The sequence below is a fragment of the Serinus canaria genome, chromosome 4, assembly GCF_022539315.1.
Source record: "Serinus canaria isolate serCan28SL12 chromosome 4, serCan2020, whole genome shotgun sequence".
Lineage (NCBI taxonomy): Eukaryota > Metazoa > Chordata > Aves > Passeriformes > Fringillidae > Serinus > Serinus canaria.
The window spans coordinates 27617965-27635015 of record NC_066317.1 but is presented as its reverse complement, the minus strand read 5'-3'; the positions used below and the strand labels follow the sequence as shown (position 1 = coordinate 27635015).

The 17051-nt window shown below is 46.0% G+C and overlaps 1 long non-coding RNA gene across 1 annotated transcript; it reads left to right on the top strand.

Moving 5' to 3' along the window:
• Positions 1 to 240: 240 nt before the first annotated feature.
• Positions 241 to 3113, top strand: LOC108961195 (uncharacterized). The gene is made up of 3 exons (XR_001989371.2): positions 241 to 450; positions 1518 to 1630; positions 2958 to 3113. It is a non-coding gene; the product is annotated as an uncharacterized LOC108961195 (long non-coding RNA).
• The last annotated feature ends 13938 nt before the right edge of the window (positions 3114 to 17051 follow it).

Below are 17051 nucleotides of genomic sequence, written 5' to 3'. Positions count from 1 at the left end.
CCTAGTGCTAACGGGAGGAGGCAGAAGGCTATGCCATCTTGGCTGAACTGCCCCTCTGATTTGAAGGTACCACCCCTACCTCATGTTGATTTTTTCTTCCCGGAGGCTAAAAGGCACATGAATCATTAACAAGCTGGTGGAGTCCATGTGTGCTATCATGGCTTGCGTAATTAATCCTGAGCCAATGTGATTTGGTGAATTAATAAAGCTGCTGTTGCTGGGGTGGAAATTCCTGTTACCTGCAGCAGGGCTGGATTTGCTGTTCATCTGCATCTGCACATTTGCAGATGCCTCTGATCACAGCAGAAGGAGTTATACACAGGGTACACTGATGGGGGGAACCATGCATGGAGCAGAAGAGAATTGGAAGAAATGCCTCATGATCCATGGTTTCAGTGTCTCTGCTTTCCAAGAAAGAGGGTTCATCATCACTCCTGCTCAGGAGATCAGGTTTGTCACAAGGAGCTTGGGTGTCCATGCACCACTTCTAGAGCCTCAGAAGAAATCTCCAACACTTTGGTCTTTTGCTCTTTCTAGCTATTCCAGCATGTTTTTTACTTAGCATCTGGTCTTAATCACCTTTATCTCAGAGATCCTTCTTGAGAGGGGCAGAGAAAACTAGCCGGGATGAGAGGGAGTAACTCTGTAATCCTAGGCAGGAGAGAAGTCCATGGCCTCTCATCTCCCTCCATTGTCCATCCAGCAAGTAGAGGAGATGCTCAGGTTTTATCTGAGTTCCAGAACTTGATTTGATTTCAGAATATTCAGCTGTTGAAGCAAGTTGCACATGCTGCAGACCCTAAGTCTTATACAAACCCCTCTTCAACACCTGGCCTGTGATTCCTGCAATACCATTGTCCAGGTGAGCTGTCTGCATTTGGCCTGAGTTTAGGACACTCCTGTTGTTGAATCCAAAAATCTGTCCACAGCTGAGGACATCAAGAGCCTGCTGGCCATCTCCTCCTGGAGGGTAGTTTTGTTCATTCCTGCTTGGTAGCTGCTAAGGTACAAGTCCTGGTCCTGTCAGTGATCTAGCCAGGTATGAAAGCTCTCAGTAAAATGCTGAGGGTTTGGGTTGGAAATGTTGAATTTGATGATACCCCTCTCTCCCCATACATCTAGGGCACTAGGTTAGATGTCTGTAGCTTTTACTGATCTTTTGTTTGCTCTTTCTTGGGAGTCAGAAGACAGAAAGTGTGTCTGGCACAGGCTGAGCTGCTGTCCCCCCTCCCTGGGTGCAGAGCCCGCCTGTACAACATGAGCCATCCCTGCTTTTCACACCAAGGCAGCTCCTCTGTGTCAAAGAAGATGTTGTATTTCCAGCAAGTGAGCAAGAAAAGAGTCATATAATGCAGTCACACAGCTTCCTTTCCCAACACATGTTTCACAGACTCCTCGGTCACCATTTGCCAGATATGGTCTGTCCAGTCAAGCAGGAAGGTCTGAGTGTACACAACCCTTTTTCTTTTCTTTACTTTTTTTTTTTTTTTTTTAATACATTTTGGTTTCTTTTACAGTCAAAAGTGAAACCTGGGCTTGAAGTATTGAAATAACAGCACAGAAATGGAGAGCTTACAAAAAGCCAGAGTGGTGAATTTTCTCTCAGTGCTAGACTTCACACTGGTATCTGGTGAGTGATAGAAAAACTCCACAATATGTCCTGAATTTTGCTCACCATCAAAGGAAGGAAAAATGTTATTTGTCCTAAACAGAGATGTGGTAAAAATAGAAATCAAATCCTAGGCCATATTTAGCATTTCAATAAAATGACCTCATTTTTAACAAGCGTACCTAGATGATTCACATTTTAGAAAAATCAGGCTACAGGCAGAGGTGTCCAAATGGGAAAATTTAGCTTGCCCAGATAGAATTGGAAGATTAAATGCATCCTGGGATCAGATCTTCACTCCACTGACCATGGATTTCTCTGCCATTCCTTGCTTCTGCTTTTCCATTAGATGTGGACTACAATCCACCTTGTGCTACAACAGCGTCATAGCTCCTCTCCCCAAAGCTGAGAGAAAGGGGGTGAAAGGCAGCCCTGCCAGAGCTGCTAGATCTAGAAGAAAAGGGAACAGCACATGCTTGAGAGGCCAGCTGAGATCAGGGCAAAAACATGAAGTAAGGCAAACACTGACAAGGTAGGAGGAAATAAATCTGCTGCAGGAGAGCAGGACGGTCCTGGGTGGGGGCCTGGAGGCACGGTGGCATCTCCATCCCTGGGGACCATCCCACATCAGACCTGGCCTGGCTGTGAGGGTGTGAGGGAGAGAAGGGGCAGAGAGGTCCCCAGACCTCCCTTCCCACCTAAGCCCTCTGTAATTTTACAAACCTGAGAACTGCCCCCATCTACCCCAAAGGATGGGGTTGAATGCACCAGAATGTGAAACCAAGGAAGCAAAACTTTGGCCCTAAAATTATCATGGAAGTGAGTTGTGGAAACAAAATGATTGCATTAGCAGACTGGCTTGAGCTTTAGTATAGGCCTATCATTCTGTCAGAATGGAGAAATATTTCCTGCAGAGTTAATAGAGCTCTGCTGGGTTGCTCTTAATAGTTGTTTATTTTATTTTTCACTGTTCATAATAAACCTCTGTGCATCTGAAAATAGCTCTCTCTAATTACTGTGTGAGTACCTGTGCATTATCAGTGTGCATGGGTGTGTTTGTGTGTCCTGGTGACAGCTCAGGTATGTGTAGAGAGCTACTCAGCTTCATTGAAAAATGTGTATTTACTAAGAAATCTGAAATGTTCCTGCTTCACAAGAGTTTCACCAAATCCAAAACTGGGTTAGCACATGATTGAAAACCTTGGCAGTCACTGCCAGACATGGGACAGTTAAATAGAAAAATCAAAAATTTAGGGGAAAAAATGGCATGCTGTGATTCATACCAAAATCAACTGTCAGACAAAAATGATGTTTCCCCTGAACAAGAAGCCTTGCTGTTCTTTTACAGAAAGACTCCACTCATATGCTCTGCCACCTCTCTCTTGAGATTTTTGTCTCCTGATAAGATTCAAGATCCTGACATGTAAAACGAGACAAAGAAGATGGATGTGGTGGGCTGGTGATTTCCAGCAATAAATCTTGGTGCTACATGAAAGTGTTAAGTAAAATATGGCATGTCTTCCTAAGGAACAAGTTGTTTTTCATTTTGGCTAAGGCATTTCAGTTCATCGAGCACCTGGACAACAGCTGGGTTGACTTAGAAGTAACATGTGCTCAAAAGCAGGATTCAGCTCAAAAGCAGCCAGGGGGTGGGATGACCTGAGTAGCATCAGACAAATTTGACTCAAAGCTTTGCACAGAGTTTGGTCCATGTAGAGAAGACCAGTGCTGGGGAAGGAAGATGGGTGAATGCTCCTCAGTGGACAACAAACAGGGAGCATGGGTGTTTAACTCAACAGGGACAGATATTTTTAAAGGGAGCCTGGCTGAACCCCACACCTTTATTTTTGCCTGGTTGGGTAGTCATGGACAGATTTGCACCTCATGAATCCCTAGGAAGTTACACCAGTGACTGCCCCCGTTCTGGGTAAAAACAAAATATAAGAAGCCTGGGCCAATTTACTTAAAGATCTTCTCCAAGTCCAGCACTTTGGATTTTATCTCTAAGGCACCTTAAAGCTTGACTACTCCCCTAAAGCTTGACTATCCATTGCTTAGCATTAGATGTGCTTCTTTCTTTCCACTGCCTTTTTACAGGTGACTTATCTCTGGAGTGACCATCTAGGCTGGGGTGTGCTGCCACCTCTTTATTTTATCCAGGGGTGTCAGTTGCAGCATGTTTTCGTGTTCTTGAGCTCTTCAAAATGAAGTCCAGGACTGGAAACAATAATGCCTGCTGGGAAATGTGGGACCAGCTGACTACATTGTTCAGTGTGGCCTTTGTTGTCTTTTTTTTTCCTCTCAGAATTAGGAACGTGAGGCTAATGTCAAAATGAATGACTTTTTCACGGGATAATTCTATCAAGCTCTGAAACACCCTTATTTCTGTCCAAAATATCTCTGGCCTTTGAGCTGCAGCATCAACATTTCCTTCCCACTGGAAATATTCAGGATTTTTTTGGAATTGCACACATGGGATTGAGCGTGTGGGTTATATGTGCTGTCATTTGGTGATGGGGCAAGTCTGACAATGCCAGGGACAGTTTCCTGTTTAACAAGTTTCTGAGTGTGCACTGGTGTACCTGTGAGAGAAAGGACAGAAAGGTGATCCTCCCTGTGCTGGGGCCAGACCCCTTCCACTGGCAGGCTGCAGTGTGGGTCACAGGTGGTGTACAAAAGCTGTCTCTTGCTCTGCCTTTTCTCTGGCTGGTGTGCTTTAAGCACCATCAGTGCCAGATCACGTTCTCCAGAGGAAGCAGAGAAATATCAGGTCTGTGCAGCCAGCTCAGCATTCAGGATAGGTAACAGCATCCTTGTTCTCACCAGACTCAGGCAACTGAAAGCCAGAAAACTAAAGATAAAATAAGTGCCATCCAAGTCCCTGTGACTTGCAGGAGAACACGTTTCAGTGCCACTGTGCTGCTGGCAGGGCAGCACAGAACCCACAGTTTAGCCCCAAAACCTTGTCAAGGAAATCAGCAAAACTGCAGGATGCCAAACTAAAGGCTCAAGGACTGGGTACCTGAATAGAAAGGACCTTTCAAAACAAAACCAGGAGTGTTTGCCTAATGGGAGATGACAGGAAGGTTTCTAAGTTTTGAAGGATGCACATGGACAGAAAGAAAATCATTACTTCACTTGCAGGAGTGGTTCTTCTGTGCCCAGCAGGAAGGCTAAACCCTTGCTTGGTGTGGTGTTTCTCTTCCTTCTCACCAAACAAAAGAAGTTGAGCTGGTGTCAGTCACTGCTGTGTGCATGTCTTGGGTCTCCTGCACAGCCTGGAAGGGGCTGGCAGAGGAAACCCAGGGTCAGTTTCTTGCTTTTCTGTCCTGCCCTTCCTTGCAGAATTGTGTTGGGTCAGTTAAGAACCATTTCTCCTTTGTAAGTTTGTGCTGATTTCTCCTGACCACCTTCTTGTCCTTCATGAGCCTGGAAATTATTTCTAGGATTAGCTGAGGTGAGGCTGGCTGCCCTGGAGTTCACCATGTCTTCCTCAGGATAGGAGTGGTGCTCACTTTCTTCCAGTCTTGAGCAAATGCTCCCACTTGCCATGATAGCTGACACACCAAAGGTGGGGGAGCAGTGGACAGGCCCTGGATATCATGCTCAGCAGTTCCTCATCTCTTCACTGGTATTTCCTCAGCCAAATTACACTAAAAACCAGGGCTGCTGAGATCTTACACAGTTTTGACCTCTGATACTGAGGCTTTGCTTGCCCTGTGTGCTGCTTTCTCTGGAAAGCAGAGAGCAATGTGACATGCCACTCCAAGCTCTGCTGTAACAGGGTCTGCAGCTCAGTAGAGCGTGGCTTTCTCTTTAATTGACCAAGGTGCTAAAATTTAAACTCATAGTTAAGGACATTACTGGGTCTGTATCCAAAGGAGTGAGAGACATTGCTGCTGTAAATGATCCCTCTGCTTCTCCTGGCCACTTCTACGGTCTCTGTTCTGACCCACACTCCTGACAGCCCCTGCACATGTGTGGCCCCCCCTGCAGAAATAAGAGCAGCACTTTAAACCTTTAAGGTAATTATTGGTTTAGCTTCAAAGCATATACACCCTGCCTAAAATAAGAGCTTTGCTCACACCCAAAGCAAGAAAAGCCACATGGGGATCTCCGGAAGAGCTGAAGGAAAATTTCTTTAAAAGCCTCGGGTTTTGAGAAGATGAATAAACATAGGAAGTCAGCTGTTTGGCATTCACTCTGGGCTCTCTCTGTGTTTTCTAAGTGCCTACCAGCCCCTGAGGATGGACCAAAGGCTGACGCATCTGGAGGGGTTGCTGAAATGACGAAGCTTTTACTTCTGCAGAGAATTACAAAGCTATAGGGCCACGGGGAAAACAAACATGGGAAGTCTAAAGAACAGAAAAACCCACAAAATTTGACAGGAAAGCCCCCTTCTATTTTGTATTTCCCATGAGCCATGAACCTACACATTACTCTTGGTCCCATTTTTGGCATCTACAGATCGACTTAACAGTCCTCACTCCTCCCATCAAACCAAATCGAAGGCCAAATCCCAGTCCTACCCCCCAGAATTCCTGGACTGGACAGATATTTTGGATCTGAAAGCAAATCCATGGGCCACGGAGCTTGGCAGGCATTGTCGGGTCTCCTCCGCACGCAGGGCAACACGTGAGGAACAGCAGGGCCCTGCCAGGGCTGGGCAGCAGGGAAGGCATGTGGCAGAAAGGCAGTCTCCGTGACCCATGTGGGTGGATTTGGCTCCTTTCTCTGGAAATGCTATCGACAGAGGCAGACACTCCCTCTGGATGCTCCGAGCCAGGCTACCAAACCACCCTCACATGTGCAACGTGGCTCTCTCTGCTTCTGCCAGCCAGAGGCTCCCATGGGCAATTCGCCAAGCGTGGAAGGGACAGGAAGCAAAGGTGGCATTAGGGTCTTCAGTATTGGCTCTGGTCTCTGCAGCAGCAACTTCAAAAAACATGGAAAAATAAAGATTTGGAGCTACTTTTTGCTCTATTCCCCACTGGTGGATGATCTTGAGGGGATTTTGTGCCCTCCTGCCAAAGAACTGGGAAGTCTTTGGGAAATATCCCTGCAGTACTCAGCAGTGTCCAGATGCACAATGTTCAGAGCAGTATCTGCCAGGATGAAGGTCCCTCATGCCCCTCTGATCCCCCAGCTAGGATGTGACCTCACCTTGGTGACAAAGCCAGCAACACATGTGTTGAAAAGCCCCAGCAATTTCACCCGTGGGAGACAGCAGTGATCACCTAGGACAGGTGAGTGCATCCTTGTGTATTTGCTTTCTTTCTGCAACTAGTCATTAGAGAGGGTGTCACTTGCTTTCAGCTGACAGCAAGCAAGGCGTTGTTACAGGAGTCTTCTTTGCATGTCAGAACTTTCTCACGGTCAGAAGTGCTCCTGGGCATGGGAAGGGTAGGGGAGGGAGTGGTGCTGCCCTCTGAATGTGTGTCTCATGCATTGAGGAAACACTCACACAAGCCAGGAGGAACAGGAACTCTGCTCAGGTGATTGCATCAGGTCTTGGACCTCAGGATCTCACCAAAGCAGCCATTTCTGTATGTCTTTCTCAACCTTAGCTTTCTTATCTTCCCGTGGATTTTTCCAGCTCTGCTCCCTACTAACAGGGCACCTTGTGTTTTGACTTGAACGAGCCTGCCAGGCTCCATGGTACCCTAGGATCTGGTCTGCTTTGAGGTATTTCTGACATTTCAGAGCAATGGGAGCACCCTACAGCTGATCTGGAGAGGGCAACTCCAAGGGACAAGTTACTGTACTTGCCTCCACTACACGCAGCTCTCCCACTTTGGGGTACCACGGACTTAGTCCTCCTCCAACAGCTCTTCTTGTTGCTCTGCTGGGAATCCTGACCAGCTGTCTCTCTGCAGAGCCAACTCTTCTTTCCAAATTCTGCTGCATTGCTCCCAGGCTTTCCTCCCACCTTCCCTCAGCACTGCACACCTTTCTGGCCAGAATCCACCCAGTATCATCATTAGAATGTTTGTTGATCCCCAGAATAACACCTGCACGTTCTTTAGCAAGCACTGAATTTAGTTCATGGCTGTTTTGCCCTACGTGTATTTTCACTGAGTCACACACTGCTTGCTGACTCACAGAAAGCATTGAGGTGGAAAGTGGCAAGAATGGTAGGATGCAGGCTGGATAGACTCTCTCCCAGTGGGAGGTGGATGAGGCTCATCTGTTTATCTTAGAAAGAGACCACACACCTCTACATGCATCCATATTGAATAGAGGTTTCTGACATTTGAGATTTATGATTTTATAGGCAAACACAAAACAGAATCTGGACATTGGACACGGACAATGGACAAACGCAGGCTGAAAGAAGGGAGAACGGTACACAAAGTATGAAATACCAGAAGCTGCCCTGCCATGTAATTCTAATAAAACCTTTTTCCTTCCTTGTGCTCTGGTCAAACATTGCTGCTTTACCAGAGACATGGCTCCTGTGCTCTGAACCACTCCCAGGAGGGATAGGGCACTTGCAGGACTCAGGGTACACCAACCCTACAGCCCTCCATCCACACAGAAGTGAAGAAGAAAAACACCTCTGTCCTTTCACATGTACAGAAGGGACTGGCAGACTTCTTGTGGCGTATGTCTGTGGCACTCCAACAGGGACGGGCCAGTCTGGTGCTGCTACTCTTCCCACAGTGCTCAGTCTGGGACTTTAGCACTGTAGCATCTCATGGAAGTTCCTTTCTGACAGGGTTTTGACAAAGACAGGACAGCCTCCACCAGAACTAAGGCTGGAGCCAAGGCCAGATCAAGCAGGTGGAGTGATTTATCAAGCTGGAATAGCTATTTCATAGTTCCTAGCTCAGACCTTTTGCACGGTGTGCTGATATTCACTGTGGGTGTGTGTCCCAAAGTCCCCTGTGCCTGCAGAATATCCATGCAGCTTTAAGAAGGTCCTTAATCAAAACATGAGAAGCAGAGCAGATGTAATTTCCCTGCCTAACAGTGTTGGACCCTGAGGCCTCTGCAAAACTGTAGTGAAGTCCCTACAGCTTTTGGGATGAGTGAGGACCACGTTAGTGGCACTGGAGGGGTGACAGCGAGCTGTGGGACTTGCTGGCTGCACGTGTGTTTACCTCATTCATTCACATCTCACATGTAGGGAGCAGTGGATTCAATTAGAAAATAATACCCATTTGCAGCTGATTGCCTGAGACATCAGCTTTAATAGCAGCTGGAGAGAGTTAGACGCCTGAATTGGTTGTGAGCTGCACTTCCTAGTTATTATGCTTCTAATTATGGCAAACCTGCTATTTGTCAACAATGTTTTATCAAAGGTGGGGAGACAAGACACTCATCTTTTGGGAGGTGGCTCAGACTTTCTATTAGGTATTACGCAAGATGGAGTCTGCCATATACCTGTTTGCCTTTCAAAGAAGCACCTGAGCCTTTCTTTTTGTGGCAGTGCGGGTGTGCAGAGAGCCCATGAGCTGTCAGCCTGGAAACTTTGTGCCATCCCTGTTTCTCTTCTGATATACAGGGGCTTAGGAATGCTCCGACATATTTTTCGCTCCGTCTGGACCAAATCAGCGAGAAGATCTGTTCTAGAAGCCATTAAAATTTTCATTCCAATCAGGTCAGCAGACAGCTGTGAAATGGTCTAGAGCCCAGGACAGGACTTTGCTGACGGGTTATATGTGTGTAATGAGGGAGCAAACAATACTTCTTGTTCCTGCTGCAGCAGCTCAGCGAGGACTGGGCAGTGGATCTTGGTAGCTCTGTTCTGGGGATGCCCCAAGTCACAACCTTTTCTGGCAGAACCTGATTCAGAAGAGCTGCACTTGTCCATTACACAGGAGTCTGATATGCACTGTGTGGTTTGATGTGGAGTGTACAGCAGGTGGCTACAGAGCAATTCCAATGCTCTTAAACAAGCTTAGGATTGTCTACCAAACGGACCCATCGCAAAAGCAACAAAAATCCCTTCTCCAGGAAGACAGCAAGATGAATGTTTTTGCCAATGCCCTCAGTGCCTGCAAGGGAGAGAAATTTGCTAAGTGGAATTCCCATGGGTGCCTAGTAAACAGACCACATCCCTGCAGCAGAAAGCAAAGCAACAACTAACCCAACCCTGCTTTTGCTATCCAATTTACTTCAAATTCCTTCCTGACTCCACATTTGATTGTCTGTTTACCTCTAGTCAAGACACACCAGCTGGACACTTGGGAAACTTGCTAGCATCCATAGATGCACCATCATCCTCCATACTTAGCTGCAGCCAGCCTCCAACGTTCAAGCAATGTGTGTTCCACATCTTTCTCTCCAGCACTGGCTCTGCTGGCCCTTTTCCTGTGGCAGTCCTAACTATGGCCAGTGCCTCAGACACTGACAAAGCATATCTCTGGACAGGCAAACACCATTCCTTTTGGAGTGTCCTTGGTAGTGAATGCCTCATTAACTTAATGATGAACAAGCATCTCACTTTTGCAGAGGGATATGAACAAGTCCATTGGTGACACTAGACTCTTTCAGAAAAAAGAGACCAAAGGTCCCCAGGAACTGGAGCTTCAAAATAGCAGCACTGACACTCCCCAGAAAGCTCTTCCATGGAGAAAAAAACTACCTTCCTGTGAAAATCACAGGAACCAGTTCTGGTCAGGGCAGAGGCATAGTAAACAGCTTTCACCTTCCTGTGACCCTACTGCACATCCCTGTAGCCCATGTGCAATATATTTGGGATATATAGTAATCCCACAAAGAGCAGATGACTATAAAACCAGAAAATAGCAAAGGGCATGTAGTTAAACTATAAGCTTAATTGTTAACATGTAATGAGGTCTCATGGTATTTCCTACAACATCTGAAACCCTGAGGCCTCAGGATCCTGTGGCTCTAAAAAATTCTCAATACTTTATTTAAAATATATCCAGTAGATATTTCTTCCCACTCCATGAAAAAAATTTGAGTTTGTTCTGAAGGCAATTGTTACCCCTTTTAGATCTGAATTTTTAGGGGATAGTAATACATAAGCCATCTTGTTCATCTCCTGGATTTATGAGACTGAGCATACTCTCTCCAGTTTCAAGGATGACTCCAAACTGGGGGAAGCAGCTGATGTTGGCAGGAATGCAGGGCTGTGATTCAGGGGGACTGCACTGGGCTGGAGTGCTGTGCCAGAAGGAACCTCACAAAATCTAACCAAGGTGAGGGCAGACTCCTGCACCAGGGATGAAGTGGCCTTTTGCACCAGGACAGGCTGGGGACTGGATAACTGGGAAGTAGCTCTGCAGGAAAGGGCTGGAGGGTCCTGACAAGCAAGGCGTTGAACGTGTGTCAGCAGGGCGCTTCCACAACGATGGAGTCCCACTGCTCCCTAGTTAACATTAGCTAAAGCACAGCCAGCAGACTGAGAGAAATTGTTATTCCTCTCTGCTTCACACTTACAAAGGTGCATCTGAAATGCTGTGTTGAGATTTGAGCCTCTTGAGTGCAAGAGAAGTTTGAATAAACTGGAGCAAGTCTGGCAGAGAGCACCAAGATGGTCAGGACCTGGAGCACATGCTGCAGGAGAAGCTGAAGAGGTGAGACACTTGTCTTTGTTAAGCATGGTAGAATCTGACTCTTTCTTGTCTTTCTTGTAATTCCCCATTCAGCAGAGATGGACAGCAGCTAGATCTCTCCCCTACACACATCTTTCTCTTCTCAAGGTTGAGCATACCCAGCTCCCTCAGCACCTCCTTGAACATCACCTGCTTCTCTAATCCCAGCTGGCTTCCCCTGCCCTGCTTGCAAGAGCTGCCAGCACTGAGTTAGTGAATGTCTCCGCAGGGCAAAGAGCTGGGGACTAGGGTACAAGGGGAAGAGGAACAAATGAAATCATCAAGGAAGGCTGATGATAGTCTTGCACCAGGGTCCCTTTGCTTTGCAGAAGCTGAGAGTTATGACTAAAAGAGTCAGAGAACCCACACTGCTTCCTCCAGCCCCATCACTGATGTGCACCCACACAAGTTGCCTTTCAGAAGAGAGTGAGGTTTTTTTTCGCTGTACTTCAGGCACACCATGAGCTATGAGCAATCATTTGGACTGGAAGGCTGTTCTGCAATCCACTGCCTACTCTGGGGGATTAGAGTTCCTAATGAGCCTCCTACCTCTTCTAATTGTTGCCCCTATACAATTACTGAAAAACCTGCCTCAACATGACCCAATATTCTCTCCCCACACTTGCTAATTGCCACAGGTCCTTAGTGCTGTGCACGTGGCTGTAGCTACTGGGAAATGTTCTCTTGCTCAGATAAAAACTGTAACACAGGTATTTAAACTGGGTGGCTTTGTTTATTCATTCAGCTAGGAAAAAAAAAAAATAGCTGAGGGAAGAGCCAGCTAAGCAAACAGCATTAGATGAGCTGAGACACCAATGTTTTGTTTAGGCCTATGCCATGCAGCAGGGTCTAGAAGACATGTTCCTAGTGAGTGCCCCCAAAGGAAATCAGTCCTAATTAACCCGTCTGTGGTCTAAGTGGCCCAATTTGGGATTCTGAGTCTCTTGGACTGTCTCCAAGAGAGCAGCAAAACTGTAGGTGTTAAGTTCCTCTGAATGAGCCTAAGGGATGGCTGAATCTACTTGTGGCTGAGAGCATTGGCATGGCTGAGAGAAGCTGGAATAAGTCCTCGAGGTCCAACAGAGGTACTCCATTCACACAGGTACCTCTCTTAGGAATTGTTTGCCACATCTCATTTCCATTCTATTCTGTCTACTGATCCCCTTGCCCAAATCCCTTAGACCTGGCTCTGACCAGCTGCTCCCCAAGGCTGAGAAGGGAAAAGCTGAGAGATATCCTCTTTCAGTATCCTCAGATGCTTCTGCAGCCCTAGCGCCGAGTTAGGGGACTGAAACAGGGATGAGGTTCTTTGTTTTATGCAATTAGTTTTACTGAGGACAGTGATGGGAAAGGACAAGGGCAGTAAATTCTTCATCTACAACAGATTTGCTGTTGGGTGAGCCAAGTCCCTGAAAAGATGGAAGTTTACAGACACCACATCCTACAATGCCCCCTTCTCACCAACAGTTATGTTGGCACCAAGCAGCAACCTTAGACTCCTGAAGTCAGGTAGGATAACCCCCCCCCCCTCTCCTGGACCCACATCATGAGATTTAGGTGAAACTGAATCCGTCTCCTGCCTCTTTTGTTTTGTTTTAATTTCATTCAAGCTTTCAAAGGAAAAACAGTCAACTCAGGTGTACCACCAGATGTTAAATATATTTGTAGTGCACCATCCTAGACTCCTGCTCAGATTTGTCTGAAAATTTCTTCTACTCCCCTAACAATCTGGATACCAATCAGGTTTGGTGGTACAAGTATGTGCAGAAGCACTTATGTTTCAGATACTAAGAGAAAACAACCCAAAAGGTGCCTATAAGAGGAATCACTCAATCTCCATCACACATGGATATGAATCTCCCCTCTTTCTACTTCAAAGGATTGGCAACTTTTACATGACAGGCCACAAGGTCACAAGGTGCTGCACCTTGAAAAGCAGGACGAAAAGTACCCATTTTTTATCTGTTTGAGCCATATTGAACACCTCAGTGCATGCTGGCCACCCATGTATCTCAGCAATGACTGTTCAAATTACACCTTGAAGAGAAAGTAGAGCCAGAGAGTATGACTCCTACATTGAACAGGCTGCATCTAAACACAGTAATTAAGGTATTGTGCAACCTCTCTGGTACTTAAGTATCTGTAATAATTATGCACCAGGAAAGTAAGCCCAACAAATGCTCACAGTCTTCTCCTAGCATATGGATTGTTTACACATTCAAGTTCCCATCTGATCTTCTTGATAGGTTAGGAAAAGCAGAAGCTGAATATGAGGCCACAGATGATGCCATTTAATTCATATCTTTTGAAAAGGAAACAGGAAGCTAGGTTCAAGATCCAGATATGAGTTTCTGCACTTGTACATTCCACTAACTACCACCCTTCTATGCACACCAGCATCAACATCCCTTGCTGGTGTTTTAGTCCAAGTCTTGTGCTCTTGTTTCCCCAGGGATTGTCACACTTGCATTCTCAAATGAGAAGTCCCAGGGATCTGTCTCGCAGAGTCCAGGATCCTACTATGAATCAAGTCTGGGAAAGTTGGGAAAGTCTTGTCTTCCCATGAGAAGGCTCAGTCATGGAGAAAGAGCAGCCAAGAGGATACAGAGACTGGGCTCTTATTCAAGCCCTGCTGTGGGCAAGCAGAAGAGCCATAACTAGCCCAAACCAGCTGTGACTGTCAGCTGAAGTCTGCCCAGATAGCTGGTCGGGGTTAGCCAAGGAATCTTACGATTGATAGCCTGGAAGCTGACAGCTGGTACAAACAAACAAAATTTCTTCCTTGTTTTAAGCCTGTGGTTACCAAGGTCCTCCCATTATCACCTCTCTCTCCTGTTTGTGATTTCGAGGTCCAAGATTTAACACACAATTTTAACTTGGGAACACATCCAAAAAGATCACTAAGAAAAGATCACTATATACTGCACCAAATTACAGAAGGCCTCGAATGACAAATACTCCTGAGGCCCTAATACTGATCTTTAAACATTGTTCTTTCCTTCACACACCAGCTATTTAATTCAATTTTCTTATAAATCTTTTCCATTTCTTTTTCAAGACTGTTTCACACAGGTGGATTTATGCAATGCAGGGCAGGGCAGAAGTCAAACACATGAAACATGGACTGCACTGTTTAAGTAATCAGGAAGACAAGGAATGGGGCTTGCTGAATTCCTTATGGCGTAATTTCACCAATTTACTGCTCGTGAATTACCTACAAAACTATCTTTTTCTTCAGCCCAGTATCTGCTGGATCTCTGGACCAGTGGACCCTCAACTTATCTGAGTGCCAGTGCACTTGTTATTGAGCTGTATGATTGGTCAGTGAAGTAGTTTCATAATTTCTTCCAGCTCACTGCATAGTAATAAACCACAAATAAGAGCAGTTCCTGCTGAAACAACCTGAGCTTGCCCACAGACCTGAGGTTTTTCAAATAAGACAGCCTCTCCTCAGGGGATACTTGGTAAGCTATGACCAAACCCCTGCAAGCTGAACACTGACTATTTTGATTTTCCACAGTGGTAATGCCATGAGCCTGAGCCACAAGATTATACAGGAGCAGGAGGAAACCCTTCCTGGAGAAGTGGCCTCTGAAGAGATGGTAAAGAGATGAACCCTTGTCATGCCAAAAAATGTGTCTGTTGTTTGGAAGGACGTGGCTTTTTCTGGGTAATATTTTGTGTAAGTTTGGGTTTAACTGCAAAGTCTGGAGGTCAAAGGTATATTTATACTTATCTATCTCTTCAGTCTCTTGGTTATTAAGAAGGAAGGAGAATACTTATGTAGTCTGGATTTTCATGTTCTTGTCACCATTATTATCATATATAAAATAGGAAAGGAAGGATTTCATTATGATTTTCTCTGTATATTGCTGCTGTTTACAACATCAGTGGCAAGCTGGAGGAAAGGTATTGCAATATTGCATCAATTTGGTTAGTTCAAGATCAACTCAATGTCCCTGGGATGGCTGCTACCACCCTCTCTGCTTGCTGCGTGTTCCATGCTATGTGCTGCCTCGAAAGCAAGATGGATTGGCCACACAGAGAGGATGCAAGGTGTCCCAGACACATCCAGATAAACTACCAAATTTGGGAATGCCTCATGGAGCCCAACCCACATTCCAGAACTTGTTGAGGTGCACTCCTCTTGACTCATAGCGCAAAGCTGACAAACTACCCACAAAGGGCTCTGAATTCTCTCTGTAATTAATTAGCCACAGGAAAACCTCAGAGAAGGGAGAAGGGAGCAATTTAACACAGCTCTCAGGATGACACAGGATGCTGAAATGCTGAAGAGTTAACCTGTCCCTTCTTCTCACCAACCTGCCCCTTAACAAGGTCTCCCAAAGGCCATCCCTCTGAAGGGGAAGGTCCCTACTCTAAAGCAGATGGTGATTCTGTGGTTAGTTTTCCAAGTCATGAGAATGGCTTCCTTCCAACCTTACAGGTTTTATGCTGTAGCTGACACAAACAAGCAGCATTACTCAGTGGAAACCTTCCCACTAACTTCCATGGCAATTGAAAGAGGCCTGATCCTACTGCTGATCTTCCTGAGATGCCACTGCTGAGATATGGTCTGTCCCTTTGCTGCTTCAAACACCTCCTGATGTCTTAAGATCCAGATCTAGATAACAACATGTCTTGTGTGCTAGACTCCCTGCTTCTCCCTCCTGCCTCCATCCCATTGCTTTATTCATGATACTACTTTGGGACATAACAGCAATTCTTAAACAATTCTTCATCCACGGGCGTCTTTGATCACATCATCCTTTTTGGTTGGTATTTCCCCCAAAAGCATCTGCTTAGAGGGTTTGAGAAAAGAGGAAATAGTAAAATGAGGGGAATTCCTCCTCTCCCCTTCAGTCTGTCTCTAGTGAGGGAGTCCACCTCATTCTGGGCTTTCATTTGTAACCATCTGTGACATTTAAGAAAAAGCTGAATGAATTCATCATCACAACATGGTGTGCAGCAAAGAGCTCATAATTTCCCAGTCATTTACTTAAATTACCACAGAATAAGTAAACTAAACTAAATTACAATGTGGAGAAATGAGAAAAAGGCCTTGTTGCCTTTGATTTCAATACTCCACCTAAGTGACAAATTTACTACCTTGTTATATCTTCTGCTGTGTTCAAGAAACCGGAAGGAGAGTGGCACGCGTACACTTTAATCACTTATCTAATCAAACTCCCGGCTACTTTTAGAGTGGGAATGTTGGGAAAGAAAAGATACATTTTCCCCTCCCAAACTCCAACTGCTAAAAGGGCCCTTGGTGTGCACTGCCCTCCTGCCCCAGACCATTCTCCTGTCACCCAGGTTAAGCCTCCTCTCCATGGCTGTGGAAGTCATCCTTCAGCGCGCTATCCTGCCGTGGTGAGGCAGCCCAGTCCAGCCAGACATCCACCTGTGCCCTGGCTGCCCTGTGAAACCAGCCTCCAGAGGAAAAGGCACCAGGACAGATGTGGCCTTGCTGTCTGGGCTGTGAACATAAAGCTTCTGAGGCATGGCTCAGGTGTGGAAACGGAGAACTGCAGCCAACCCACTGCAGAACAAACAGCAGGGTCTTCACCCCAGGTGGTTTCTTCTAAATTTCCTGTGTGCAGCCCCTGTTTGCAGCACTCTGTTTGATTCCCCTGTCTCACTCAAGACACTCTGATTCTTCTCCTGTCCTGACACACAACAGCTGTGTGGACACCCAGCAGGTTTAATATTGGTGGATTATTCCAGACCTTTGCCAATATATTGCTCCAAGCCAACCTAATCTCAGCTGCCTTTCTACAGACTTCTGCAATTGCTTAGTGCAGCTTAAAGGGCCAAACCAGAAGGGCACATCTGCTTGTTGATTTCCCAGAGCCCTCTGGTGGCAATGAGAGAGA